The 18,429-nt window shown below is 39.5% G+C and overlaps 1 protein-coding gene across 1 annotated transcript in view; it reads left to right on the forward strand.

Annotated features, from left to right (window-relative positions):
- The first annotated feature begins 247 nt into the window (after positions 1–247).
- Positions 248–18,429, forward strand: part of arhgef49 (Rho guanine nucleotide exchange factor 49) — an 87,355-nt gene continuing 69,173 nt past the window's right edge. The window contains exon 1 of the mRNA XM_087829922.1: positions 248–524. The gene's annotated coding sequence lies outside the window, so the exon portion shown is untranslated. The remainder of the gene's footprint in view (positions 525–18,429) is intronic.

Consider the following 18,429-nt stretch of genomic DNA (forward strand, 5'->3'; position numbering starts at 1 on the left):
ACCAGGTTTGCAAATATAAAAACGTGTTGGCTCTTTGAAGTTTAGAAATAAAAACAGATTGTAAATAATCAACTTTTAATGTGACATTATTATTATTATTATTATTATTATTATTATTATTATTATTATTTTAGAAACATGAAGTGCATTGGATTACTACTGTGTAATCATAAAGTTGTAAGGTGAAGTAGGCGTTTTTACGAGCAGTACCTGAAGGCAACACAGTTCCCAAGGAGAAAGCCGCAAAAGCAAGAAGTCGCGTATCCGGGATCCTTCGATAGAAATCCATCAAAAGAGCACGAGGGAGGGACAGAGTGAACGAACGGCCGTGTGGCACGCGGTTTTACGTTAGTGTCGTTATCGATCCACCTGGAGGGAGCCCGGTCTGTGTGCAACCGGCATCAGATTCTTAATAGTGAGGAGCTGCGAGGATTGAACCTGCTCTGTGAATCTGAGCCCACGTATAAAACGAGACGCCTTCTTCTGATGTGATGGAGGGGGAAGCGTTCTGGGAGTAACTTTGAGTAAGTAAAAAGATTAGGATGTATTTTGTCGTTTGAATTAGAAGAGCGGTAACAGCTGATTGATGCTGGCAGCTGCATCACCAGGCAGTCAGGTTCAGAGTCACTGGAGCGATCCCTGCTGTGATTTGTGAGTGCTTTTGGTCCTCAGCTGGTATGACTGACCTGCACATAGCTGCTTGAAGCTTAATTATACATGTAGTATTCTTTGTAAGCAACCCAGGATAGGGTACTTTGTGTTAGGAGGCATTTTTTCCACACACAGGGTTAAATTTTTTATTTCGTGACTGTTCATATTACCATAGTACTACTTTATATTTTTACTTCTTTTGCTCGTTGAGTGATAAATTAATAATTTATTACTAACAAAACTGCAAATCACAACTTCAGAGTTCTTTCATTCTCAAGTAAAACATCTTACTCACTTATATAGGATCAAATCACAACAACAGTTGCCTCAGGGTGCTTTATACTTTAAAGTAAGAACCCTACAATAATACAGAGAAAACCCCAACAATCAGACGACCTACAGATGACCCGGCGACAGTGGGAAGGAAAAACTCCCTTTTAACAGGAAGGACTGTCCGGTAGAATCAGACTCAAGGAGGGGCGGGGCCATCTGACAAAGACACACTGTGGAAGAGAGCCAGTGCGGCTATTCTTGTATCTATTATTTAATGATTTGCCTTTTGAAGCTTGGGAATGAAATTTCAGCTTCAAGTAAAGTGTACATAAAAAATGGAAATTAGAACATTTCAGCAGATTTTAAATATTGATAGCTTCAGCAAAGCCAAGAAATTTAGTCATATATAAGTTCTTATAATTCCAAGATCACAATAACTAGAAAATATTTTGTATTTTAGTCTTTATGAATAAACGAAAAATTATTTCATTTTACAAATTGCACTTTTTGCAAAAATGAGCAGTTTTTGTGTTTGTTGGTGCTTGTTGGTTTAACGGCAAATTGGGACATTCTCAGGTGAGGAGTCAGAGCAATGAATATGTTATATAGGCAAGATGGGAGAGTGTAGAACAACGCAGCTACACAACAGTGATTGTATTTGTCTTCATTATCTGCTTTCTCTCTGTGATGCCATTTAGTAAATGAAATAGGAAAGCAGTGCAGTAATATCTTATTTCCCTTGTGGAATCTGCGGAGTCTCGCAGTTTCACCCTCGGGGCTCCTTTAGTACAGCATTTTTCGGGATGACTGGGCCTCAGCAGTCATCCAAGCCATGACTGGAAATAGGATTGATGGGAATACTGGCTAAAATCCAGACTGCAATCAGATAATGTTAATGAAACTGTTATACTCTTGCAGCAGTTTTCTTTGTTTTCTACGAATAGAAAATACAGTATGAAAGACCTCAGGCTTGCTGTGCATACATATTTTAGGACTGTGGACTTAGTAGGAGGTTTTTTCCACCAATATAAGAGCCACATGACTCTACCTGAATTGTTACTGGTGCTCTATCAAAGGCATTTCCCACTGGACATGAGTTACTGCACCCTGAAGCCTTTTAGTGCAGTGCTTGCACAGCTTTGGGTATGTTTTTAGGCCGAAAGGATTTACTCATTAAGAGAAATCAAATTCTTGGCTAATTGATTTCTTTTGCCAGTAAACCCTCACTATTGCTGTCTCTTCCATTTTCGTTCCCATTTTCTGTGAAAGAATTGAACCGAAGCCTTTTATTGAGACTCTGCCGTCTTAAACGAGCCTATCAAGCAGTTTCACTCTGTAGATCATCGGGTAGGGAGATTACATTTAATTGTAGATGTTTCAGTACTTTGCATTAGGGAATTTGAACTTGTGAACTAAAATTCGAAGATTCTGGCTACAGCGCCTTATCTTTCATTCGTAAAGACTTTATGCCCGTCTGATGTTGGCAACGGATGTTAAGCAAATTTAAGATAAACTTGCTCTGAGGGTGTTTATTGCTTGATAGGCTAACGCTGAGCTCTGCGAGAGGTCTCACACTGAAGAGTCTCAAAGATTTTCCTCCTCAGAGTCTGGCTTTATTGCTCCCTATCTGATCTCTGCATGGACTCAGTCGGTGCAGTGATGTGATGAAAGGCCAAGCGGTGGACCTACAGACTCTCACAGCTTCATGCAAGCTACACACACACACAGATATGCACAGCCAGCTAAACAAAGTCAATTATATTAGGCGAGTCTGTCAGGCTAAGCTGGGAGAAATGCGTGGAAGGTATACTAAAGGGCCTAATGCGCATACTTGTGACAGGCATTATAAAATACTGGCTTTGTTTTGGAGAAAGATCAGCCTGACTGGACAGAGTTTAATTACCTTCCATTTATTCATTGCTTCACATCAGGCACTTTTTTAGTCCATTGACTTCCAATTACTTTGTTCCTTAGTGATGATCATTAGTGTGGTCATTAAAGGATTCGTTTCTATGATATGAGCCTTTTCTGTTTTTTGTACAATATACAAATAATAACCAGGAAATTAAAACACTGTCACTGCACTGTTAGCTTGCATATTAGGGATGCAACGATACCAATTTTTTCAAACCGATACTTGGATCTGAGTACTTGCCGATACAGAGTACAAAAACCGATACTTCTACCACACACACACACACACACAAATGCAATCAATTGGAAGACAGGTTTTATTTTATTCGCTGCTGATAAAAAATAAAATCTTAATAAAAATGACCACAAAAAATTTTGAAGTGAAAAATAAGCACTTCTGTTAAATTATTGCAGAGTCTCCACATTGTAATTTAACAAAATATCACTGAACTATTGGCACTGTCTCGAGCTTTCAGAATAATAAATAAACACTTCTTTACCTCTTCAGAAAGTTTTGGCACCATTATCTCCCTGATGTGTGGGCGGTTGGGAATTTCATATTGCGGCTAGAGTATGCTGAGAAGACGGTGCAATCCTATGTTTTCCACGACCGGCATTGGCTGGTCATCCAGAGCGATAAAATGAGTCAGAGCCTCTGTTATTATAACTGCCCGTGGATTTTCTCTTGACATTTTTCATCGCTTTTCCAAAACCTGAGTTAAAGTTGGCTGTTCCACACTGCTGACATTTTGTTTAGCCTAGCTACAGCAGCCTCCAGTTTCTCTTTTTTATCTGGAGCCGCCAGTCTCACTCGCCTAACCCTGTGCCTGTTTAGCGCGAGATGTCCCCCTAGTGGCCAATCTAAAAAACTACAACAAAAATGACAAGCCACCCTCTGATTAATGAAATAAGTTAGTATCGGTTCATGGTATCGGTCAACTTTTACGAGTATGAGTACACACACATTTTACAGTATCGCCCCGATACCCGATACCAGTATCGGTATCGGTGCATCCCTATTGCATATGATTACTGTTTACAATTAGCTTACAATCTTTGTAGGAATAAAGATTTTTGCCATCCAGTTGATTTCTTTAACAAGCATGATGCTTGTGAGCAAAGTTTAGTTTGGAAAAAAAGACGTTAACATGTCAGATTTTTGAAAAAATTGTAGTCGCTGGGTAGGCTACGTAAAACTATACATGTATAAAAAAGGAGCAGCTGTACAGCGAAATACATACCATACCACCTTTATTTATAAAGCACTTTAACATAAAACCAGAGTTCACAAAGTGCTGTACATGCTAATAGCATAAGTAAAGAAAATTAAAATGAGATAAGATAAAATAAATAACTAAAAAACTAAAATAAATTGAAACATGTTAAAACAAATTGAGTCAACCCCTCTAATCAATGCCAAAGGCTTCAGCGAATAAATATGTTTTAAGAAGACTTTTAAATTCAGAAAGAGAAGAGGCCTGCCTAACATGCAAGGGTAGATCATTCCACAACTTTGGAGCAACTACAGCAAAAGCACGATCACCTTTAAATTTATACTTAGTTTTCGGTACCTTAAGGAGCTGCTGATTGGCGGACCTAAGGGAACGGGCAGGTGTATATGGTTGTAGTAGCTCCGAGAGGTGGGGGGGGGGGGGGGGCAGGCAATTAAGAGATTTAAAAGCAAATAAGAGAATTTTAAAAACAATCCTAAAATGTACAGGTAGACAGTGGAGTGAAATTAAAATTGGGGTAATGTGCTCAGACTTATTTGTTCCAGTTAAAAGACGTGCTGCAGCATTTTGCACAACCTGCAGGCGCCTAATGGACGCATCACATAACAACATCACATATCTTACAACATAGTAAGAAAACCCATACAAATTAAAACCAACACGTTGCTTTCAAACTGTCTCTTGTTCAAATTGGCTATTTTGTGCAACATGTGGTGAACAAAATGAATACTGAGAACATGGATCATCAGTTTAAATATATTTAATGTGTGATTTACATACAGAATTAAAGTAATATATTGGTATCTTCGGTCCTGTGGCTTTCTGCACTTACCTGCTGAGGGAAGCTGTGAAAAGCAGTTGAGGTCTAGAAGCCTCGCATTTACAATCAGTTCAAGTTATTAAATCAAATTTATTGCTGAAGAGTTCTTATTTATTTTGATGTTGATTTTGATGTTTTGGTAGAGCATCGTTAAAGTCTGTGTGCAAATGGGTCTCTGTGTCAGTCCTGTAAAAGCCCGGGAATTTATCGAAAGTATACCCAGCATCCTGGCCAAGGTTAGATAGGCTTCAGCCGCCATGACCTTCACAGTATAAGCGAGTATAGATAATGAACAGATGATTTGCGTTACACCACAGAAATGTCTTATCACCGAGGTGGATTTCTTTTTCAGGAAATTACCATTTTTATCATAACACAACACAGAAAAGAGTCCGTATGAACGTACACAAAACATCTCTGCTTCATTGTTGGCGCCATGTAGAAGGCATTCAGCCTTGATTCAAGAGGGGGCACCTGTAAAGAAAACGGAGGAAAATTTAAAAAATACATCCGCCCACATATCAGGTTTGATCGGAATGCATTTATCAGGTCTTTGTCTTTGTTATGTTGGTTTTTGGAATTCAAGGCAAAAACAACAATGATAAGAAGAACATGGAGGCAGCCTCAAACCTCAAAGAGTGAACTCTTCTTCTCCCCCGAGAACCTCCTTTGTTTTTGTGTCCTGCCTTCAGGATAAACTATAATGCATCCCCCTGTGTCCTGTTAGAACATCAGTCACAGCTGCATGCTCAGCCACATGAAGGCAGCTTGACTGACAGTGTGAATGAACATTCATTTTTTCCCAGTGCTCCCCCCTTTTAGCCATGAACACCACCAACAAAGGCGTTGTGCATGGATGACAGTCCGGGATCTCCTATAACAACGATGGGCGACCCCTAATTACCAGTGGAGTAATTAAAAACGTGGCAGCTGTGGCAACAGTCATGTGCTTCTAGGAAACCATCGAGAAATGCCCGAAGTAAAACAGTTAACAAGCCTCTTAAAGCTGGATGCACGCACCCTCAAAATATTGCAGCACACTCTTGCAGTTTTCAATGTTCAAAGTCAGAGTGAACTATCCCAGTTGAGCAGTTTTGGGTGATGCAGTTCACGTTGGGTCATACAGAGGAATTAGTTGCGTTTTCTGAGGGAACAGGAAGGCTGGAGTGAAAATGAAAACATAAGAGGCAGACTGAAGAGCAGGAAGGTCACTCGATAAAATGCTAATACAAGTGCTTTGGGTCTATGTGCTGTCAAGTCTGACGAAGAAGGGTGGGCTTGTTGGCTTCAAGATCTCTCCAAATAAGCCCACAGAAAGCACAACTCTTACAAGCTCTTGCACGGACAAAAAAGAAAAAAAGAGTGCAACTAATGGCATTGATAGTTTATCAGTCTCCTTCTCCACAAACATTTACTGATTCTGACCATGAGAATCCCAGCCTTGGGCTTCAAATGTTTTTACTCCAGCAGAGTTTACATGTAGTGTATTTTTCTTTGGTGTTTTGAGTTGATTCCTATTTTCTGAGGTTCATCTTCAGCTTCAATTTCAGTACTGTACTTTAAACTAGCAGTAGGTAATTGTTACTTACTTATGCTTTTACAGACAAAACCTAAAAACTTACACTTAGATAGATTTTTAGACTAAATTATCAAAATGTATGTTTAATAGTCAAAATCAGTAGTAGTCATACTGCACAATGATGTATAATAATGTCTTGATGCATGCTCAATAATCCAGGTAAGTAAATCCCAAAAGGTTGATCCTGTTTATGTCGATGTAGCGTTTTCAGTGGGAGAAACGTTTCATCACTCATCCGAGTGACTTCTTCAGTCTCAGCTGACTGCAGGTTTCCCCAATCTTATAAACAGTACATTTGCATAATGACTGAAACTAACCCACTGAATGAACAATGGGCTGTGAGGTCAGTTCCTTGATCATTAATATGCAAACTGTCATGACCATTGATCAAGAACCACTGATCAAAGCCCACTGATCAATGGCCATGAGTACCATTCACAGAGAGTTGGGGAATGGCTGCAATCACAGCATTGTAAGACGGTGAAAGATGTACCCTTAGGCCTCCTCCTCGATTCAGAGATGGTCTTTCCCTTTTCACATAAATGGTAGGGGTGCAACGATACACAAAATTCACGGTTCGGTTTGGTTCGATACTTTGGTGTCACGGTTTGATATTTTTTCGATACAAAAAAAATGTTCATGCTTTTTTAATTTGTCATTTATTAAAATTATAAATATATATTTTAACTCAAAAGTACAGTTTTTAAATTTAATGTTGCTGAAACAACAAAGTAATAAAAAAATAAATCTATCTGATGGAGAAATCACTCATCTTTGGAAAAGAGAGTTTATTACAGAGAAATGTCTCTTTCCAAAATAAAAGCTATACTATACGCTTCTTCTGGGCTATATTCTCAGCAGCATATTAAACATATCAGGTCCCCATAAGGAGAATCATGTGCTAACGGCTGTCTAAATGACTCGGGTAAAGTTTGTAGCATGCGTGCTTGTTGTTTTTGTCTGCTTCCACTTGTCTTTGCACGAGGATGATGTCGGAGTAAATGTGCAGTCATATTCGTTGTGTTCCCACTAGTGCTGTCAGCGTTAATCTGAAATGACGTTAACGCCACAACACGGCAAATCTCCGTTAACGAGTTACCGCGGATCGCTCCGTGCGTGGGGCTGGACGGCGTCAACACGTTAATGAGCTAACTGCGCTAACACACTAGTTCCCACCAATGTAATTGAGCATTGCGTGGCACATCCGACATACTGTTTTACTTTAGTCCATGACGCGCTTACCTTCAGGGTCATACGTCACATGAAAACCAAAATAGTTCCAAACGCCAGATCTGAATGAGGGTGGGGGAGGTTCAATTTGCCATGTTGCAACAAGAGCTTAACTTCTGTCTCGCTAGCTTGCCCTGCGCTCAGTGAATCTGCGTTCGACTACTCCGCCTAGGCTGCACTGTCGAGCGCAGATCCACTGAGCGCTCAACACAGACAGCATGGTCAGAAGAAAAGTTCAGCAAATAAATTTTGTATTGTTCATACATATGCGTACCGAACCGAAAGCACTGTATCGAACGGTTCAATATCGATACGAGTATCGTTGCACCCCTAATAAATGGCCTCCTTGACTCTGCGCTCAAACCAGCGTTCCTCCCTGTCCAGGATGTTACATCCTCCACATTGAAAGAGTGTCCACTGGCCTGTAGGTGTAAATAGACTGCAGAGTCCTGGCCTGTTAGCTCTTCTAGTTGTGCCATCCGCTTCGCCAGAGGTTGTTTGGTTTCCCCGATGTGTAAATCCTGGCAATCCTCCTGGCACAGCGTACACTATATTACTCTGTGTCGGTGGACCTGATCCTTGGGGTGGTCCAATTTTTGGTGCAGTGTGTTTTGGGGTGTAAAAGCCACGGAAGAAGACTGAAGACTGAAGAAGTCACTTGAATGAGTGACGAAATGTTTCTCCCCCTGAAAACACTAAATCCCGATCAACCCTTTAGGATGTATAAGAATGTAAGTTTTAAAACGAGCCTCTATAAAGAGACTCTAAATCTGGCCAAGCTGTTAAAGACTGAAGTCATTCATGTTGATCTACAGTACTATGCAGAAGTCTTGAGGTCGCCCTCATTTTAGTATTTTCTGCAAGGCAAATGGGATTAAAGGTCCAGCAATTTATTAAAATGTGCAAACATACATGTAAAAACAGTATATAAGGCAATTTTGTACATTTCTAACAAGCTTGAAGTCAATATTTGGTGTGACCCCCTTTATTCTTCAACACAGCTTGAACTTTCTGAGACAATCCTTCTTGAATTTTAATGTCTCCTTTGGATGTTGGCTGCCTTTTGTTCCATTTTCTGTCAAGTTGATCCCACACTGCTTCAATAATGTCGAGGTCCGGGCTCTGGAGAGGCCCATCCATGACTGACAGTGTTCCACTATGTCTTATGTTTTATCCAAGTATGTTTTTACTGCACTGGCAGTGTGTTTGGGATCATTGTTATGTTGGAAAATGGAGCCACTGCCAATCAAACATTTTTTTTTCTTAAAAAAAAAAAAAATTTAGGGCTGAGCTGATTAGCATATTAGTTTTTTCTTTGAGATAGTGGTACTCACATGATAGCCATTGCAAGTATATGATTATATAGAATCTTATAGTGTTGATTAAACATATTATATAAGTATTTAACATGAGCTCAGCTTTAAACATCTGGAGCAGAAACAATCTCACTGCACATAATACAGTTTTATGTGTAGTGAGGCGTTTTGATGATATTTTATTGCTACTTTTGCTAAAGTAATGGTTCTGAAAAAGCTCCTCCAGCACTCGTCATTGCCAGCTAGTAGAAAATCATTAGATGATATAATATATCAAATAATATTTTACAATCCTTCCGGCAGGAAGGAGTGCAGAAAGGTAAAAACATGCAGGATCAGTGCAGTCGGCATGTATGAGAGAATAAAAGACTGGCAGCAAAAAATGGTAACATCATCCCTGCTTGTCTTTCTGTAAAAGTCACTGCACACCACTGCTGCACGTCATACACAGATAGTTTCTGGCCTATCACAAGGAATCATCTTGGTGCAAAAATACTTCTTCATGCCTGTCAAACAATATTACTTTTAGCATTTTTTTGTACAGTTAACTAAAGAAATGATAACAAATGATGTGTTTTTGCAACAGACTGTTAGTAACAAAGTGCCTATATTTAGATATATAGGCATGAATCTCCTCTGTATGGGTATAGGGGTGTGATGTCATGTTAACATCCATTAACATCTGGCTTACATCCACCAAGGTCTTCAAAGTTATTGGTTAAATTGACAAAAAGACTTACAATTGTGGTATTTAATGTTAACATATAGGAAGTACCGTTTCAAGATTTCAAGGTCAGTAGATTGATCTGATAGGGAAAGTGACAATAATGCTATATAAAGCGATTTAAATCTGTTTTTCTTACTACCAGTGTTTGTGCTGATATCATGTAGGCAGACATGGAATGTTAGATGGGGAAATATGTTACTTTACTATAACTACATTGCAATAACAGGTTATAACCGTTTAAATACAATTTCAATTCAATTCAATTCAATTTTATTTATATAGCGCCAAATCACAACAAAAGTCGCCTCAAGGCGCTTCATAGATACAGAGAAAAACCCAACAATCATATGACCCCCTATGAGCAGCACTTTGGCGACAGTGGGAAGGAAAAACTCCCTTTTAACAGGAAGAAACCTCCGGCAGAACCAGGCTCAGGGAGGGGCGGGGCCATCTGCTGCGACCGGTTGGGGTGAGAGAATTTGAATACAGGTTTGTGACAAATGCTGTACAGTATGTCAATTTTAAAGAAATTACAAAGAGGTCTGTCTTCTTGGAAGTAAAACAAAGAAATAAGGTGCCCACTGAAGAGTTTTGCACACTACTGTACATTTGCATTACTCCACACAGGAGAATGAAAACAGGAAATAAGCCCCAAACTTGCTTCAGGCGTGTATTTTAAGGCATTTTTCTTTGCTTACACCTTTCATTTGTAATGTCTATGTGCTCTCTGCAAGGTGTAATCCTCTCTAATATAGCAGCAATCCAATAATAATATTATGTGGATTAGCCTCGATAATCCATTCAGGTTTATTATTCAGGTAGTATTAACGTACTGAAGAACAAAAGCTGCAATCCTGTGGCACAACCAGTCAACAGAGGTATTTAAGAAGCATATTTTAAGGTGTGTTTAATCGTTTTAGCAAAAGACCATATTATACTTTGAGCGCTTCATACTGCCTTTAAATACACCATAAAAATGTGTAAAAATGTTATTTCATACATCCCTCATGTCTCTCCTATTAGCTGGAAACCTGGCTGCACAGCTCTGCATGTTAAGTGATGATAAGGCAGGTTTCAAGTGAGTCAAACAAAGGATGAGGGTGGTTACTTGCAAGTTACCTCAGCAAGCAGCAGCAGCAGGTTCCTTTCAGTGCAGTCATTTTTTAAAAAGCATAACCTTGCTGACAGCCTGTGGCAGCGTAAATGCTCCCTCAGTCCGTGCCCTCTCCACCCATCATCTGGTGTAACCATGAGTAAGGCTTCACACAGAGCTCCAGCTGTGCTCACTCTCCACATCCAACCTTTTTCCCTTCCCCTCACCAGCAGCCATTTGTAACACCGCTCTCATTTTCTGTGCCTCTTTTTTGCTCTTCCTTCTCTTCACTGCATGCTCCAGCGATCCTATCTGTTCTGCCTCTGTCCAAATTTTCATTTTTTTCTCTATTGCAAGCAGTTTGTTCTCTTTTTTTCTCCCACTGATAAGAAAAAACACTGAGCACAACTGAAGATAAAACAAGCACTGTGCGTTACATCAGTGTTAAATTACTGTCTTTTTCACTAGGAGTAGGGCAAAGGTTCATTGAGACAAAGTACTAGCCTGGTGCCCATAGAAGAGGAGATGTGGTTGCTTGAAGTCAGCCACTTTACAGCAGACTGCTGTAAAAATGTTACTTTCTGTAACATTTTTACGTAAAAAAAAATAAAAAATAAATCAAGGTAAATTGCAATATTAAGTATTTTTTAAATTAATATCTGCCACCCTGTAGTTCGTTAGTTAGGCCCCAGTCACACTGGCCTAGAGACCAATCGCCAACCCCTTGGATAATGTTAGTCACTAAAGGAATTATATATATTATATAAACCATTTGCGACCAAAATAATTATCTATATTCCAGTTTCAAACACTTACTGGAGGTTGATGCCATTCACTGTGAAATAGATCGATAAAGTCTGGTTACAGAGACTTACAGACCGGTGACCCCTTCAGGCAACCACAGCTGACTAATGAAAAATCTGTACTCCTCAACCAGTTGGCGAGTGGTTGCTATGGAGCCCGGCAGGGGACATGGGAGAAAAAAAATTAAGATGGACTTTTGCGAGATCTCGCAAAACAAACTCGGGATCTCACAAAAGTTTTGCGAGATCTCGCAAAACAAACTCGGGATCTCGCAAAACATTTGCGAGATCTCGCAAAACTTTTAGCCACATTCTTCGGACGCCGGCTCGAAGCCAACCGGCCGACTGAGGTCGAGGCACGATGTGCCGGGAAAGCGGTGTTCCTCCTGGCTGTAGTAGGTCTCGACCTCCCGTTAGCTTCGAGCTAACGGGAGATCTCGCAAAAGTTTTGCAAGATCCCGAGTTTGTTTTGCGAGATCTCGCAAAACTTTTGCGAGATCCCAAGTTAGTTTTGCAAGATCTCGCAAAACTTTTGCGAGATCTCGCAAAAGTCCGTCTTAATTTCTTTTTCTCCCATGTCCCCTGCGGGGCTCCGTAGGTTGCTGCCAGTTGCCAGGTAAAAATCGGTCACAAAGAGGTATATAGTGCTGCACCAAAAATTGTTTGCTAACATATTGTAGCAGTTGCTCATCATTTGCACAGAAGACAATGACCACTTGCCAACTGTGATTAAATGTGTTGGTTGCAGCAGTAAGCCATAATGTTACTTTAAAGTGGAAGATTCTCCGTTTCAGATTTTCTTTGCACTTTTTTGACTACCGCATAGGGAGTAGTTGGCAAGTGTTTGCAGACAAATTTTCATCTTCCATGCAACGGTGGCAGTTTCCAAGTAACTAAAGCAATCACAAGGATGTTTCTGGTGCAGCAGCCTCTTTGGGACTGATTCCATTTGGCAGCAAATGCTTGCCAGCTGGTGAAGGCATATACATTTTTCTCTAGCGACTTGTGGTTGGCACGGTCAAGGTCCGCATGACTCAGGCAATCGATTTCACAGCAACTTGCAGCAACCTCTAGCAACCACTTGCCACTGATTGGGGAATGCAAATTTTTACCTAGCAACATAAGGTTGTCAGTGCATGCAAACAGGTCTCTAAGTCAGAGGTAAGAAAGCACACCACTTATTCCCACTCTTACTGAAAAAATATGGCATGAGGTTCAGTCTTCCATAGACATTGTTTATTTTTTTCATATTTACTAAAAACATTAAAATCACCTGGAAGTGTTTCATAGCATCAAAATTCATTTTAAGGTTATATACTGTACAGGTTTTGATGGATGTTTTCCACAGCCCCAATGCATTACAATGCAGGATATTCTGACCTGATCGGATCTTTGAAACCAGAAATTTCTAAAGAATTCTGTCGACAGGAATAACCTTCCCAGCGGGAAGCCCTCTAGATCAACCATGAGTGTCTGTTCCACAAAAAACAAAAATAGCAAAGACAAAAATAGCATTGTGACTTAGTAGATCTGTGCCAGGACCATTTTTATTAGTGAGGCATTACTCATGTTAGATTTGCCATCCATACAGTGAAGACAGTAGCATTTTAGCAGCTATATAAACATATATACATTTTCTCAGAGGAGACTTCACTGGGTGTGTGTGTGTGTGTGTGATGTGAAGCCAGAAGCAGAATCCTAATGAGACTCGAAGCCGCTGCTGCCTCTTTGCCACCTGACAGCTCGAAGACGGATTCTGCTTTTGTGTTTGTATTTTGTGTGTGTTTGCAGTGCACATGTTTATGTCTGGTGTCTACCGCCGGACTATCAGGATTCAGACAACATTTTTACCAGAAGACGGATTATCCTAAAAACAGCTGAACAGGCTGCCAGTGTGTGCAGAGACGTTGGTTAGTTGATCAGCGGGTCTCAGAGGAATGTGTCTGGTTGAAGAGGCTAAAGACTCTGTGCTGATTTTCAACTTCGCCTTTAGCAAATTGGTTGGTGAAATATGGATTAAACTGCGGCTCTCCACCTTCCACCCTCCTCTTTCTCCCCATTTGTCTCTGTCTTCTGTAAATTGCTATAAGGGACAATGCCATTTAAAAAAAAATGTTATCCTATCGAACGTTACAAGAACCTGACCTGCAGAAAATAAAGTATCAAGATAGCGGTAAAAATACTAAACAAAGACAATAAAGATGGACTTGACCGGTCCCTCTTGTTCTTAATATTTTTAACCTTGTACAAACACAGCTTGTTTTTTTTAAACTGACCTTGATTTGAAATAAATAGCCACCAGAGTGCTGAGAAACCTGCAATCCCCGGGTTATGTTGTTGCACCAGTTCCCATATACTCCTTAGCACTGACATCAAATAAAAAATGAACTAACCACAAAAAGTAAAATTGTGTTTGGGTGATTTCTTTGTTGTAACAGTGTTTCTTGGCAACAAATCTTATACCGCTGCAAAGCCTATTTATTTCCCCTTAAATGGTGCCACATTTGTAAAGGAAAATGCATTTATGGGTTAAGCAGCAGAGTTAACTATGTAGAAAAACTTTACAAATCTTTTGCCAATGCCAAACAGCTTATTTTGTTAATAACTCTAGTTTGGTGCCGTTGATTGGATTGGGTGATAAACACAACCTGTCAATTTAGCAATTTATTCATTTAACAAACGGGCCTCGCACCGTCGCCAGCTTGGTAATACACTGCCATGGGATAGCATCCTATTATTCAACCAGCACATGTCACAAGTCAGCTAGTGTGGTCGTATTCGTCACTCTGGTACGAACGAAGAACAAAAGCAATCAAGTGTTCAGTGGGGTTGAGGTCAGACTGCAGACAGGTCCTTGGCACCATTTAAAGGAAAATAAACAGGCTTTCCAACAGCACCAGATTAATTGCCAAGAAGAATTGTTAGGGCTGCTCAATTAATCGAATTTTAATCTCGATCTGGGCTTTCAACGATCATTAAAAATGACTGAGCCGATTATTAGCCCCTCCCTCGTGCTTTACTCTCGCGCTGCTCCGTGTGGCAAATCGAGCGCACCTCTCTGCATTTCGAACACGTGTCACAACAATTAAGAGCAGCGGTCTCCAACCTTTTTTGCGCCACGGACCGGTTTATGCCCGACAATATTTTTCATGGACCGGCCTTTAAGGTGTCGCGGATAAATACAACAAAATAAAACTAGTACCGGTACCGAAAAAAAGAAGATTTATTCATACCACATGTGAAAAGACCCAGGAAAACCAAGTAAACGATAAAAACAATAACAAAATAACGCTGAAAACCGATAAAAACCCTGAAAACTATACATTTCACACCTGAGCCTCCACTCTCGCGGCCCGGTACCAAACAACTCACGGACCGGTACCGGTCCGAGGCCCGGGGGTTGGGGACCGCTGATTAAGAGGACCCGAGGGAAGCTCGGAAAGCTAAGCAGAAGTTATTTGGAGAGGAGAGTGACTGCTGTTGGTTGAAAAGAGGTAAAAAAAAAAACTTCAGTGGTGTGGAAACATTATGGGTTCAGAGTCAGACGTGGATCAAGTAGACACAGTGTGTAAACTTTGCTACAGTGTCGTAGCTGCACCACAGAGCAACACTGCAAAGTTCACTAAACATAGATGTTTACATTTTTCATTTATTTTTTATATTGCAAACATTTGCACTGTTATCAGTATTTGCACTATAAAATATAATCTTTAAAGTCATTAATCAACACATTGTTATTGTTAAATAAATATCATCAAATAATCGAGATCTCAGTGAAAATAACCGTGATTATAATTTTTGCCATAATCGAGCAGCCCTAAGAATTGTTACAAATGAAATAATCGAATACACACATTTTTCTGTACTCTATTTTATTCTAATTTATTTAATTCTACTCCTTTATTGTCTTTACTTGTGTGGTAGCTTAAAATTTGTCTAAAGGAGCTTCTTCATAAATATCATTATTTTATTAGTGTTACAATTTTGAATTTGAAGCTTTGAAAATTTGTGTAGCATCGTCAGGCAGTCAAATCATGTTTTGGATACACCTCCAGTGGACTGTGTCATGTCTGTACAGCAAGCTGTGTGTTCTCCTGCGTGCTCACCAACACACCACAAGTGAATTTTTATGTTTCAAGTCTAAAGAGGCCCATTTATGTAACACCTATACAATTACTGATACTAGGGAACATTATCATACATCAGAATAGAGTATCACAATATACTATGACATTTCATCCAGTGCTTAGTTAAACTGTTAAATGTAATAACATATTTTGTGGGATTTGTATGAACTATTTTTAGACACTCACAATGCCCTCGGCATTCTTTATGAAAGGTTTCATCAAGATTAAGCCACTTATCTAGGAGGAGATGGGGACCATACAAACATAGATATGCTACAATCATTATTATAGTAAGTGCAGTGAGTGGGATGTGAGAGTGTTTCAGTTGGGAACGCTGTCTTTTATTTTCTGCTGTTTGTCTAGAATCCTGCCTGGAATGTGGCCTTCATATAAATCACACGATCATCCCAGTAAGAGATATTTGGGGGTATTTTTTCTTTTTTTATCCTAATCTTCTCCATGAAAAGCTCATTTTTATTGTATGTGCTTATTGGCAAGCACTGAGTTCAAAAAGCAGAAATGGCCTCACATGTGTTTTGGTGCTGTAGAAATAAGAAATACATATAAAAATTGAGGCATGTTGCTGCAGACGGTCCTGGGATCAAAACTGAGGCCTTTCTATGGGTTCTGTCCTGGTACACCAGCTTCCTTTTAGAGTCCAAAAAAACACGTGTGAGTTAGAGTAATTGATTCTAAATTGCTCATAGGCGTGTCTCAACCCTCAACCCGGAATAACTGGGAAAGCCATGGATGGAAGAAAATGGATAGACTGCTGGATTGTGTCATTGTGCAAACATGTATAGACTTAACTGTATGCCTTCTGGTGGTAGTCCAGATGTCTACTTTTGAAAAAGCCTCACTGATACAGGAGGAGTGATGGTGTCAGTGTCCGGGGTGATTCCTGCAGAAGGGGAAAACGTCCACATTTCCAAGGTGCACACAGTCATTTGTTGACAGTGGTGCAGAGTCTGGTGGAGGCTGATAGAAAACCTTTGAAATTTTTATGTTTAAAGAGCCATTTATGGGAAACCTGAGGTATGTGTGCACCCCGGCCGTGGCATCTAGTTATTCTAGCATTAAGCTGTAATGCTATTCTAAGGGCTTTGTGTCATACAGCTACCTTCTTTGTTTCCTGCTACGACTGCGCCATGCGATGATATATCTGTTTGAGTTTGATGGTGCACTTTATCTGAGATTGCATTGAGACTTTGCAGTCGTGTTTTGCAGACAGGCTTTTTTCTTGATGACCATGCAGGAGAAATGATAGGCTCAGGGAAGCTCCACATGAGGATCATCTGGTGTGTGTCACCATGTATAATGCTGTGACCAAAACACTGTTTTTGTTCACAGTCTCCATGTAGCCATCAATGAGTATCTAAATATAAGCACATTTTTCTGCAATAATAACCGTGGTAGGTCATGTGGGATTTAAAAATTTTCAAGGTGCTAGTTTAGCGAGCATTTGTGTTGCTGGCTCTCAGGCTGAATATGCAAGATGCTTTGTTGTGACATTTTACATTACATGTGCTATAATTCTAACTTGAAGTGAGTTGTTTACTTGTTATAGTACATATTTATGGTGAGGCTTAGTTTGCTGCTATAGTTTAAGCTTGAAAAGGTCCATGGTTACATTTTGTCTCTTACAAAATGCATTGTATCTTTGTGTTTTTTAAGCAGTTTTTTTCTGCCTTTTATAGTTTAGTTGGTCTCATATAATGCTACCTGATGAAGATAGCATTATATATTTTATTATTATTATTATTATTATTATTATTATTTATTTAATATATACTGTAGACTTTGTATTAATGCTATAGGCATGCAGAATATTACAATATGTTGGACCTTTAGTCATTTAGTTTTTGAAAAGTGTCTTCTATTTTATACATTAATGTTTTATCTGAACTTTTTCAATTCAACATTTGCCCTGATTTTCTCAATAAAAAGAAAAAAATTACATACAAATTAGTACCATTCATTTTCAAGTATCTAATTAAATGTCATTTTATTTATATAAACTGTTCACAACAACATGTGCCTCAAGCAGCTGATTTAAAAATTAAAACAGAAATAATCCGTGTGGTCATTATATAAGCTATTCTCCCAATTTACAGAAAATGCGCTGTATCATGATATATAGTGTTATATGAAATGCATAATATCGGGATATGAGATTTTGGCCCCGATTTCCTGCTCTCTCTTTAGGCCTTTGCATACATCACAGTCATGAATTATTGTTACAGTAACCAGTAATAGTCACGTCTGACTACAGACAGACCCCATCCTGATACTGATTAACTGCCTCCAACAGTTCACAGCCACTGCTTGTTATCTTTTTTCCTGCCTATTTCAATACCATTGAGATAAAAAAAAGACCTTCCCTCTGAATATTTTGCATCATAATACGTCTCAACGCACCCCCTCTCATTGATGTGTAAATGCTGATGTTTCTGAAGTACGCCCGAGCTTCCTACTATCACTGTGAAGATTGCTGCAGTTGAATTTTTATGGCTAATCTGTTTTATTTTTGCCTCCCACGCAGCACAGTCTCGACGAGCAATTGTTTCACATGAGAAGAGGAACAGCATTGATCTGTGTTTCTCAGGCTAAGCTTCCCTTGATAAGTACGAACCAGCCAACATAGCTTGTGGTTTGTTTTCAGTT

This window comes from Neolamprologus brichardi, chromosome 16 (genome assembly GCF_056152115.1).
Source record: "Neolamprologus brichardi isolate AB-2024 chromosome 16, ASM5615211v1, whole genome shotgun sequence".
In the NCBI taxonomy this organism is placed as follows: domain Eukaryota; kingdom Metazoa; phylum Chordata; class Actinopteri; order Cichliformes; family Cichlidae; genus Neolamprologus; species Neolamprologus brichardi.